The following is an 11,389-nucleotide window of genomic DNA, read 5'->3' as shown; positions in this document are numbered from 1 at the left end:
TTCGATCAAGGGGTGGATTACAATACTCAAACTACCCCAGAACTATACTAAACCAGCACAGCAACACCAAGCACAACCAAGGCTTCAACATCCTTCAAAGGGTTTGGATTCTTCAAAGCTTGAACACCACTTGGTTCAACAGACAACTCAGTCATAAATGATGTCTTGCACTCGTCCCTGGGGTGCATCATGATCTGGTTGTAACCAGAGAAGGCATCCAGGAAGCTGAGTAATCTGCATCCAGACGCGTTGTTTACCAAGGCATCAATACTGGGCAGCGGGTAGGAGTCCTTTGAACATGCCTTGTTGAGATCCGTGAAGTCAACGCCATCCTCCACTTCCTGTGGCCTTCTTTACTAACACCACATTGGCCAACCATTTGGGGTACTGAATCTCCCTAATGTGGCCAGCTTTCAACAGCTTCTCTGTCTCTTCGCGTATGACCAAACGCCTTTCTTCGTTGAATTTTCACCTTCTCTGGCGAACAGGTTGGACCTGGTGGTCCATGGTGAGACGATGACACAGGAAGTCAGGGTCTATGCCAGGCATGTCAGAGGCAGACCACGCGAAGGCGTCAAGGTGCCATGCTATGACCTCGACAACTTGATCATGCGAGTCTTGGCTCAAAGATTTGCGAAGCTTGAACCTCTTCCCACCGATCTCTCTTTCTACTACGTCTTCGGCGGGTTCGGGTCATTTCTCCCAGGCGATCTCTGCACGGGTGATCCCTTCTTCCCTTGGAGGCTGGGTAGTAACAGCGAACACCCCTCTCTTTGTCTTGAAGCTATTTTTGTAGCACTTCTTGGCCTCTTTTTGGTCAGGCTTGATGGTGATCACCATACCCTTAAGGGAAGGAAACTTCATCTTCATATGCCTTGTGGAGGCAACTGCTCCAATCCTGTTTAAAGCAGGTCTACCTAATAGTATATTGTAGGCTGACGGAGCATTAACGACAAAATACCTGATGCTGGTAGTGTGTGAAGTCGTGACATCCGTGAAGCTCGTCCTGAACTCTATATGCCCACGCACCTCCACCTGGTCTCCAACGAAATCATACAAACATCCGGTATAGGGCCTCAACTGGTCTGGGCATAGTTGTAACTTGTTGAAGGTTGATCAGAACATCACATCGGCTGAACTTCCTTGATCCACGAGGACGCGGTGCACCTTCCTTTCTGTTGTGGCTAGCAAAATCACTACCGGGTCATTGTCATGGGGTATGACATCCTGGTGGTCGGCCTTGGTGAAGACGAGATCGACGTCGGGAGTCTTATATACCTGTTGCACCTTCACCGCCACTACCTCTCGCGCGTACTTCTTTCGTTGGGAGGCGGTGCACCCTCCTCTTAAAAATCCTCTTGAGATCGTGTTGATATCCCCGTGAATGGAAACCTCGTGCCCCTGATCTGCCCCTACAGTTACCAACGCTTGATCGTTCTGCGGCTCTTGAAGATAATCCGTTAAGAACCCGCTCTTTACTAGCTCATCTAGTTGGTGTGTCAGGGCCAAGCAATTGCGTATGTAGTGGCCATTTGCTTGGTGAAACTGACACCAAGGGTTCTTGTTGGGCCCCATCTTCCTATCGGTCTTTGCGGGCACCTTCAGCCTCGTCGCTATGTTTGGGATAGCAATTAGCTCCTTGAGCTCCACTCGAAAATTATACTTCGGGGGCAGGTCCCTCCGTGTGCACGTCCCCGTCTAGAACCGTTCGTAGGGCTTTTCCGTTCCCTTTTTCTCTATGGTCGCCTCGTGCACCCTCATGGGCTGAGGCCGACCTGTTGCTCGAGGTCGGATAGGACTGACAAGTCCTTGTTTCTCCGTTACTCGATCATTTGCAGCGATGTGTGCCAACGCTTGTCGTCTGTTCTTGGTGAACGTCTTTGTGTAGAACCTTAGCAGCGATTCGCTGAAAGGTCCTGGCTGTTGGGTTTAATAGTGCCAAAGTTCAAGAGGGGGGGTGAATTGACCTTTTAAAACTTCTTCGCAGAAACAGTGTTTAATCCAGTTTTACAGAAAATAAATCGATTTATGTAAAAATGAACAAATTTATTTCAGCACTGTTTTTGTTTGAAAAGCTTTTAATTCAGCAAGATTAATCACAAGATCATGCAGTGAAAATTTTCAGCAGCACACACACAAATATCAGATTTGAAAAACAGTGAAACACAAAACTGCAAGCTTCAATTTCAAGCAAGTGATTAAGGTTCAATTGGTAGCATGCTAATTAATTGAGTGATCTTTGCAAACAAGCTGTTTCAGTGGCTTTTAACAGACTATGAATGTTCTTCTTGATGTTAAGCAATTTTCCAGAAATTAAGAACACTTAATCACAGAACAGCAAGCTTTAATTTTAAGCAATTGTTTAAGGTTCAATTAATGACGTTGACAGTTTTCTTGAGCAACCTATCACGATCAATCTGTTCCAGTGGCTTTTAGCAGATTTTATATGTTCTTACCAGATTAAAACAGCTTTTTCAGAAATCAAGAACAGTATGCACTGTGCCCAGAAAGAACAGATTTATTTTCAATTGAACAGATTTATTTCTTCGCTGTTTTATCAATTATGCAGAAACGAAATTGCAGAGAGAGAGAGAGAATGAACACAAGCAATTATACTGGTTCACTCAACCTGAGCTACATCCAGTCTTCACCAACAACAGGTGGAATTCACTAACACACAGTACAATCAAGTACACTTCCCACTGTTCTTGAAACCTACAAGAACTTAGGTACTCTTGCTGAAAAAACCTATTTCAGCACTCATACACACACATCCACTCTCCAAGAACACCTATCAAGAAGAGGATTCAACCAAACTTTTGCAAGTAATAAGAAGTGAAACGACTACACCTGATTGAGGTAACAAAGATCAGCCTTAAACCAGTAGGCAAGATTGCTAGAACAGTAGCTGCACCTCACACCAAGCTTTTGGAACCAAACCAAGAACAAGCACTTTGTGATTTTTGAAATCTTTGAAGAACAAATGCTAATCCTTGAAAACACTTAACTCTCTGCTGTTAAAACTTGTTTTTTTGCAAAAGTATAAACTGTTTGAATCGTTGTTAAGCTCAGAAACAAGTTTGCATTTTATAGAAAGCCAGCTTATAACAGAATTTTGAAAAACAGTTAAAGCTGTTATAAAACCATTTGAACAGATTGAAAATAAAATAAACTGATTTATTTTCAAAAGCAGTTAGAGAATCTGTTAAGTGAGGAGACTTAGTCAACCATTCTGGTGCTGAGATAAGACTGAAAAAACGTTTAAGCTTGACATGGCACCAGAGGCAAAAAGAATCTATTCATTTACAGATGAACAGATTTATTTTTCAAAACGAAAACAGAGAAAGTTTAACAATTTAAAACTCAGTCGTTTTGAAAAGAAGAAGACTTAGTCAAAATACCTGATGCACAAAATCTAATTTTCACAAGACATAGCCAAGGCATCAGTGAAGAAAATGAATCTGTTTATTTAGAAAAGAACAGATTTATTTTTATGCAGTAAAACGTGTTTTTGTGTAAAACATGTGAAAAACAGTTTTAGAAAACTTATGCTTGTTCTTAACACATAGCCAGTGGTTATGAGGTGAGATACTCAGCAAAAAGCTACTCTTAGACAACCTCTAAGCACTAACTAAGACATTCTTAAAGCAAAGCACAAATACATGGAAAGTACATAAAAGTCTTCATCAAACACTACATACAAGTCTTCATCAAACACAATCTTGAAGGGGCAGCAACTATCTTCAACAATCTCCCCCTGTTTGATGGAGACAAATCCCCATAGCTAAACCTCATAGCTTTGTTGCTTTAAGTACCTGCACTGCACCAGACTTTAAACCAGAAAACAGCAATATTGCATAACATGCAGAATTTGTTTAAAGGTGCAGAATCAACTCCCTGTTTCAGCTAGCATCACCTAGCATGGTGAGCTATTTTTCTCCCCCTTTGGATTCATCAAACAGCATATAAGCATAGGGAATACAGGGGTATAAAGCAGAAACCACAATCATAATAGTTCAGAAACAGAAAACCAAATTGTTCAACATTACAGAAACTTTAAAACTGATAAAGAAAGCATTTAAAAACAGAATACTACTAATCCTTGTAGTAAAGCTCTGCAAGTTGTGCCTGAACTCCTTCAATCTGATTATCAAGGTGTTGGAACCTTGCATGAGTAGCCTCAAAGTGTGCCCTTTGTTCTGCAGACATGACATCAAGACGGTACAGCACTTGCCTCTCAAACATAGACATTGGTTCTCCACGGTATTCTGGACTTTGATAGGCAACTATGGCATTTGCAGCAACTTCCTCATGTTCAGATTGGGCAGCAGGTGAGTCATCATCCATAGGAATAGCTTCATCCTCATCTTCATGTTCTGCTGGAGTGTCCTTCTCCTTGAGGACCACCCACTTGTTTTCAATCTTGTGGAAACCCATTTTGGTGAGAGTTGAAGTATCAATCTCACTTACAGCTTTGATAGGGTCATTTCTCTCATTTGTAACATCAATACCAAAGTAATCAATTAATTTGGAAACAAGAATAGCATAGGGAAATCTGTAATCAGCCAACCTTTTTGACTTGAGCATGTGTTCGTTGACAATGAACACCCAGTTTACCTTAATCTGGTTCATGATGCAATATAGGAGAATGAGATCCTCTTCATGTAGGACAGCATGGTTTGTTCCTCTTGGAATCAGTTGCCAAGCTATGATGTATGCAACTAGACGTGGAGTGAGGTTCAAATGCCCTGCATGGAATCTGTTTATGCTTTCTGTAGGATTCCTCATGCAACTTTTGTAATATTGTAGCTTGTTGAATTCTGAAATTCCACTGGTGTTCCCTTTCCCTACTTTCAGTCCAGCATATTTTATTCCAGCCACAGAATTCCACACCTCACTTGTGATCTTCATCTTTGTCCCTTTCACATAAGAGACAACATTCTTCCCATCCAATGTGAGGTTAGTATAAAACACCTTAACCAAGTCAGGATAGACATTACCCGTTAATTCCAGCATCTTTTTCAGTTTCTGGTGCTTCAACACAGCCCTTGTTTCTACCAGTTTTTCAGATTTCAGCCAGTTGAAATCCAGCACCTTGGGTATGTTGATCTGCTTCCTGCTTGTTTCATGAATGTAGGCATTGATGCCTTCTTCATTTCCAGCGAACCATCCTTCTAACACACCTTGAGAAGTGGTTTGCTTTCCCTTGCCTTTCTGTTTTTGTCTTGAAGACGAAGCCATGGTAACCTGAATTCTTTTCTTGATTTCAAATGGTGAGAATAGAAAGAGAATGGCCAATGTGGGTAGCAAGTATTCACACAGATTTATAGCAGAATAAATGGATTGATATGGCAGTTATGAGAAGATATGCATGAAGATTTTATGCTTCTGAATTTTGTGCAGAGTATCTTTGAAAATAAGCACCAAATCTTTAGGGTCACGATGCATACACTCAAATTCTTATTGAGCACCCAAACCATCAAATCGGTTACATAACCATGACCAAAACCGTCAAAGGTACAGAGGTTAATGCCCACTAAGTCAGTAAAGTAGTCAAAGATCAGAATTTCTCTCTCCTAGTCATCAATGCGTATCAGTGCAGAAAATAAACACATTTAATTGCGAATAAACAGATTTAATTTTTCACTGCTAGGTACAATTGACATTTAAAATACCCAATTCATTAAGCAGAAAATTAAACCTATCTTTGGCTAATGGTTTTGTGAACAAATCAGCAAGTTGTAAATCAGTACCAATGAACTTAATATCACATGTTCCATTAGATATGTGTTCTCTTAGAAAATGATGCCTTATTTCAATGTGTTTGGTTCTTGAATGCATGACAGGATTTTTGGTTAAGTTGATTGCACTTGTATTATCACACAGCAGAGGTATATGGTTAAGTAAGATACCAAAATCATTCAATTGTTGTCTTAGCCATATAGTTTGAGCACAGCAACTCCCTGCTGCAATGTATTCTGCTTCAGCAGTGGAAAGAGCTACACAAGCCTGCTTTTTGCATTGCCATGAGATCAAGCTTGATCCAAGCAAATGACAGGTTCCACTTGTGCTCTTCCTATCAATTTTGCAACCTGCAAAATCTGAATCAGAATAACCAGTTAAGCTTAATGAAATATTACCTGGATACCACAAGCCAACTTCTTTAGTTCCTTGCAAATACTTCAAAATCCTTTTGACAGCATTGTAGTGTGATTCTTTAGGAGCAGACTGAAACCTTGCACACATGCACACTGCAAACATTATATCTGGCCTGCTGGCAGTAAGATACAGCAGTGATCCTATGAGTCCTCTGTATTTGGTTTCATCAACAGAAATTCCAGCTTCATCATGATCCAAATGACAGCTTGTTGAGAAGGGTGTGCTGATTGGTTTACACTTGTCCATTTCAAATTTCTTCAGCAAATCCTTGCAATACTTGGCTTGACTTAGGAAAATGCCATCCTTGAGTTGTTTGACCTGCAAGCCTAGAAAATAGTTCAACTCACCCATCATTGACATTTCAAACTCACTCTTCATGACCTTCACGAAAGCTTCACACAATTCTCCATTGTTTGAACCAAAAATGATGTCATCCACATATACTTGGACTAGAATTGAGTCATCTCCTTTCTTCTTAATGAACAAGGTCTTATCTGATGTGCCTCTGTCATAGCCTTGTGAGGTGAGAAAATCACTTAGCCTCTCATACCATTGCCTAGGAGCTTGCTTGAGTCCATAGAGTGCCTTTTGGAGTTTGAACACATATTCTGGATGTTGATGGTCTTCAAAACCTGGTGGTTGTGAGACAAATACCTCTTCATTTATATAACCATTTAGAAAGGCACTCTTCACGTCCACGTCCATTTAAAATAACTTGAACCCTTTGATGCAGGAAAAGGCAAGCAGCAGTCTAACAGCTTCTAACCGAGCCACTGGTGCATATGTCTCATCATAGTCTATTCCTTCTTCTTGATTGTACCCTTTAGCTACAAGCCTAGCCTTGTTTCTGGTGATCACTCCATGCTCATCCATTTTGTTTCTAAATACCCATTTTGTTCCAATTACATTCATCTCAGGTATTCTAGGAACAAGAGTCCAGACCTCATTAAGAGCAAACTGATTCAGTTCCTCTTGCATAGCTAAAATCCAGTTACTGTCCTTGAGAGCTTCCTTCAAATTCTTGGGTTCAACTTGAGATACAAAGGCCATTGCTTCACAGAAATTGTTCAAGGATTTTCTAGTTGACACTCCTTTCTCAATGTTCCCAATGACATTATCAAGGTTTAAGTCTCTTGGGGTTTTCCACTCTTTTGGCAAACCTGCAGCTGCAGTAGATTCTTGTACAGTATGTGTATCAGCAGTATCAAAATGAATCGATTCATTTTGATTTAAAACAGATTTAAATTCATTACTGTCAGGTTCATCAGCAGTTTTAGATAGGCTATGATCAGTTTCATCAAAAACAACATGCATTGATTCTTCTACTATAAGCAGCCTTTTATTGAAGACTCTATATGCATGACCATTCAAAGCATAACCAATGTGCACACCTTCATCCGATTTAGCATCAAACTTACCAAGATTTTCTTTACCATTATTCAATACAAAGCATTTACACCCAAATACTCTAAGGTGACTTACACTAGGTTTTCTGCCCTTATACAATTCATATGGGGTTTTCTTAAGAATTGGTCTTATTAAGGTCCTATTTAAGACATAACCTGCAGTATAAACAGCATCAGCCCAAAAATACTTAGGAAGCTTAGATTCATTTAACATAGTTCTAGCAAGTTCCTCTAGTGATCTATTTTTCCTTTCAACTACACCATTTTGTTGGGGTGTCCTAGGGGCTGAAAAGGTATGAGCTATCCCATGCCTCTCACAGAACCTCTCAAACTTAGCATTTTGAAACTCTCCCCCATGATCACTTCGAATTGATTTAATGCAGCAACCATTTTCATTTTCCAGAATTTTTGCTAATCTCTTAAAAGCATAATAAGCATCATGTTTATGTGCAAGAAATAAAGTCCATGTAAATCTAGAGTAATCATCCACAACAACTAAAGCATACAAATTTCCAGCCAAGCTAGCAACTCTAGATGGACCAAATAAGTCCATATGTAACACATCCAATGGATTTTTTGTAGAGACAATATCCTTTAACTTGAAAGAGGATTTGATTTGTTTACCTTTCACACAAGCATCACAAAGCCTGTTATCCTGAAATTTAATGTTAGGTAAACCAGAAACTAAATCTTTAGATTTCAATTTATTCAAGTGATTTGTGTGTATGTGAGCTAACCTCCTGTGCCACAACCAAGACTCATCACTTCTAGACAGCAAACACTCATTTGAAGAGTTAGTTTCCATGATATTCAACAAGTAAATGTTATTCACTCTCTTACCAGTAAACAATGCCTTACTAGATGAATTACTTGAAATTGTGCAGCCACTTGACTCAAAATTCACTTTGTATCCTTTGTCACAAAGCTGACTTATGCTGAGAAGACTATGCTTGAGTCCTTCTACATACAGCACATTCTCAATGGTTGTTGAATTCCCTGTTCCAACAGTTCCTCTGCCCAAAATCCTCCCTCGGTTATTATCACCATAGGTCACATGTCCTTCTGCTTTGAGCTTTAAGCTGGTGAACTTTGTAAGATCTCCAGTCATATGCTTGGAACAGCCACTGTCCAAGTACCACTGGTTTTTCTTGCTCCCAATCTGCAAAACAGAATAAAAAATTCACAAATGGTACCCTTTTTTCAGTATAGGGTCCAGCACAGATTAACACCTTCTCTTTGGTAGCCATTTAGCTAAGTTCTTAGGCACAAGATGTCTTCTAGCAATGCAAGACCTAGATGTATGACCAGATTTCATGCAGTAAAAACAGGTTACATGAGATGCCTTTTTGCCACTGTTAAAAGCTGAAAAAACTGATTTTGCTGGAACAAAAAAACTTGAAAGCTTTTTGACATTGGTTGTATTTCCAGGGGTATAACCAAGTCCATTCTTATTGAAAATAGCATTCTGTGATCCAAGGAGAGACTCAAGGTTTTCTCTTCCCTTGGTGAAATTGGAAAGGGTTTTCAGCAAATATTCCACTTGTTTTTCCAATCTTTTGCAGTTTTCACAGTTTTTAATAGAGGCATGCAAGCAAGTCAGTTCAAGGCTTACCAAATCTGTTTTGGCCTTATGCAATTCTTCCTCAAGTGTTTTTACTTTAGGTGCAAGCACATTATTTACCTTTTGCAGCTTATTGCATATTACAGCTAGCCTATTGGCTTCCTCATGTGTTTCCTTGAAGGCAGCAAGCAAATCATCATAGTTATCAGAATCAGCAGAAAAATTACTTACTGATTCAGAGCTTGACTCCTCATCCTTCATCATGAAACACAGATTGTTCTCCTCATCTTCTGTTGAAGAGCTGCTAGTTGAGGATACTTCATTTTCCTCCCATGAGATGTAGGCTCTTCTTCCTTTGTTCCTTTCAAATTTCTTGCTGGCAGATTTGTCCTTAGTTTGATTGTCTGGACAATCTGTTTTGATATGCCCTGTTTTGCCACATCCAAAGCAAGTATATTTAGAGGAATTTGAATCATTGGGTTTAGGATACCTTCTTTTCTGCTGGTTCCTGTTTTTGCTTTTCTTCCTCAGGAATTTGCTGAATCTTTTTGTAAGAAGGCTGATTGTATCATCATCTTCAGCATCTTCTTTTTCTTCCTTGATCTCATCCAATTCAGTTGCTTTCAGTGCAAGACCTTTGGGTTTTCTCTCTGTTGTTTCCTGCTCTTTAAGTCTTTTAAGCTCTAGCTCGTGCTCCATCAGCTTTCCAAACAGTGCAGCAGTTTCCAATTTTGACAGGTCACGGCTTTCAGAGATAGCTGTCACCTTTGGTTGCCAGCTTCTGTCGAGACACTTCAATATCTTTGTGTTGAGCTCCTCTCTGTCAAATTCTTTTCCCAAGCCAGTGAGGTGATTCACAATGTGGGTGAATCTCTTCTGCACATCAGCAATGCTCTCCTCGGGTTGCATTCTGAACAGCTCATATTCTTGGATGAGTGCATGTTTCCTTGACCTTTTCACATCTTCAGTACCTTCATGAGTCACTTCTAAGACTTCCCACATCTCCTTAGCTGACTTACATTGAGATATCCTGAAGAACTCATCCATGGTCAATGCAGAGGTTATGATGTTCTTGGCCACAAGATCATGTTGAGCCTTCCTCCTTTCGGTCTCATTCCATTCTGATCTTGGCTTTTCAACTTGTTCATCCTTGACAACCTGCATTGGCACATAAGGTCCATTGACCACAGCTTCCCAAATTAATGCATCAATGGATTCCATGAAAATTCTCATTCTAACTTTCCAAAATGCATAATTCATTCCATTAAACATAGGTGGTCTATTAACAGCAGAACCTTCAGCAAAAAGCACATTGAACTCAGACATTATTACAAACAAACTTGATTAACATACAAGTCCTAGCTCTTGATACCAATTGTTGGGTTTAATAGTGCCAAAGTTCAAGAGGGGGGGTGAATTGACCTTTTAAAACTTCTTCGCAGAAACAGTGTTTAATCCAGTTTTACAAAAAATAAATCGATTTATGTAAAAATGAACAAATTTATTTCAGCACTGTTTTTGTTTGAAAAGCTTTTAATTCAGCAAGATTAATCACAAGATCATGCAGTGAAAATTTTCAGCAGCACACACACAAATATCAGATTTGAAAAACAGTGAAACACAAAACTGCAAGCTTCAATTTCAAGCAAGTGATTAAGGTTCAATTGGTAGCATGCTAATTAATTGAGTGATCTTTGCAAACAAGCTGTTTCAGTGGCTTTTAACAGACTATGAATGTTCTTCTTGATGTTAAGCAATTTTCCAGAAATTAAGAACACTTAATCACAGAACAGCAAGCTTTAATTTTAAGCAATTGTTTAAGGTTCAATTAATGACGTTGACAGTTTTCTTGAGCAACCTATCACGATCAATCTGTTCCAGTGGCTTTTAGCAGATTTTATATGTTCTTACCAGATTAAAACAGCTTTTTCAGAAATCAAGAACAGTATGCACTGTGCCCAGAAAGAACAGATTTATTTTCAATTGAACAGATTTATTTCTTCGCTGTTTTATCAATTATGCAGAAACGAAATTGCAGAGAGAGAGAGAGAATGAACACAAGCAATTATACTGGTTCACTCAACCTGAGCTACATCCAGTCTTCACCAACAACAGGTGGAATTCACTAACACACAGTACAATCAAGTACACTTCCCACTGTTCTTGAAACCTACAAGAACTTAGGTACTCTTGCTGAAAAAACCTATTTCAGCACTCATACACACACATCCACTCTCCAAGAACACCTATCAAGAAGAGGATT

This window comes from Phaseolus vulgaris, chromosome 11, assembly GCF_000499845.2.
Source record: "Phaseolus vulgaris cultivar G19833 chromosome 11, P. vulgaris v2.0, whole genome shotgun sequence".
Classification (NCBI taxonomy): Eukaryota; Viridiplantae; Streptophyta; class Magnoliopsida; order Fabales; family Fabaceae; genus Phaseolus; species Phaseolus vulgaris.
This window is presented reverse-complemented; position numbering follows the sequence as displayed.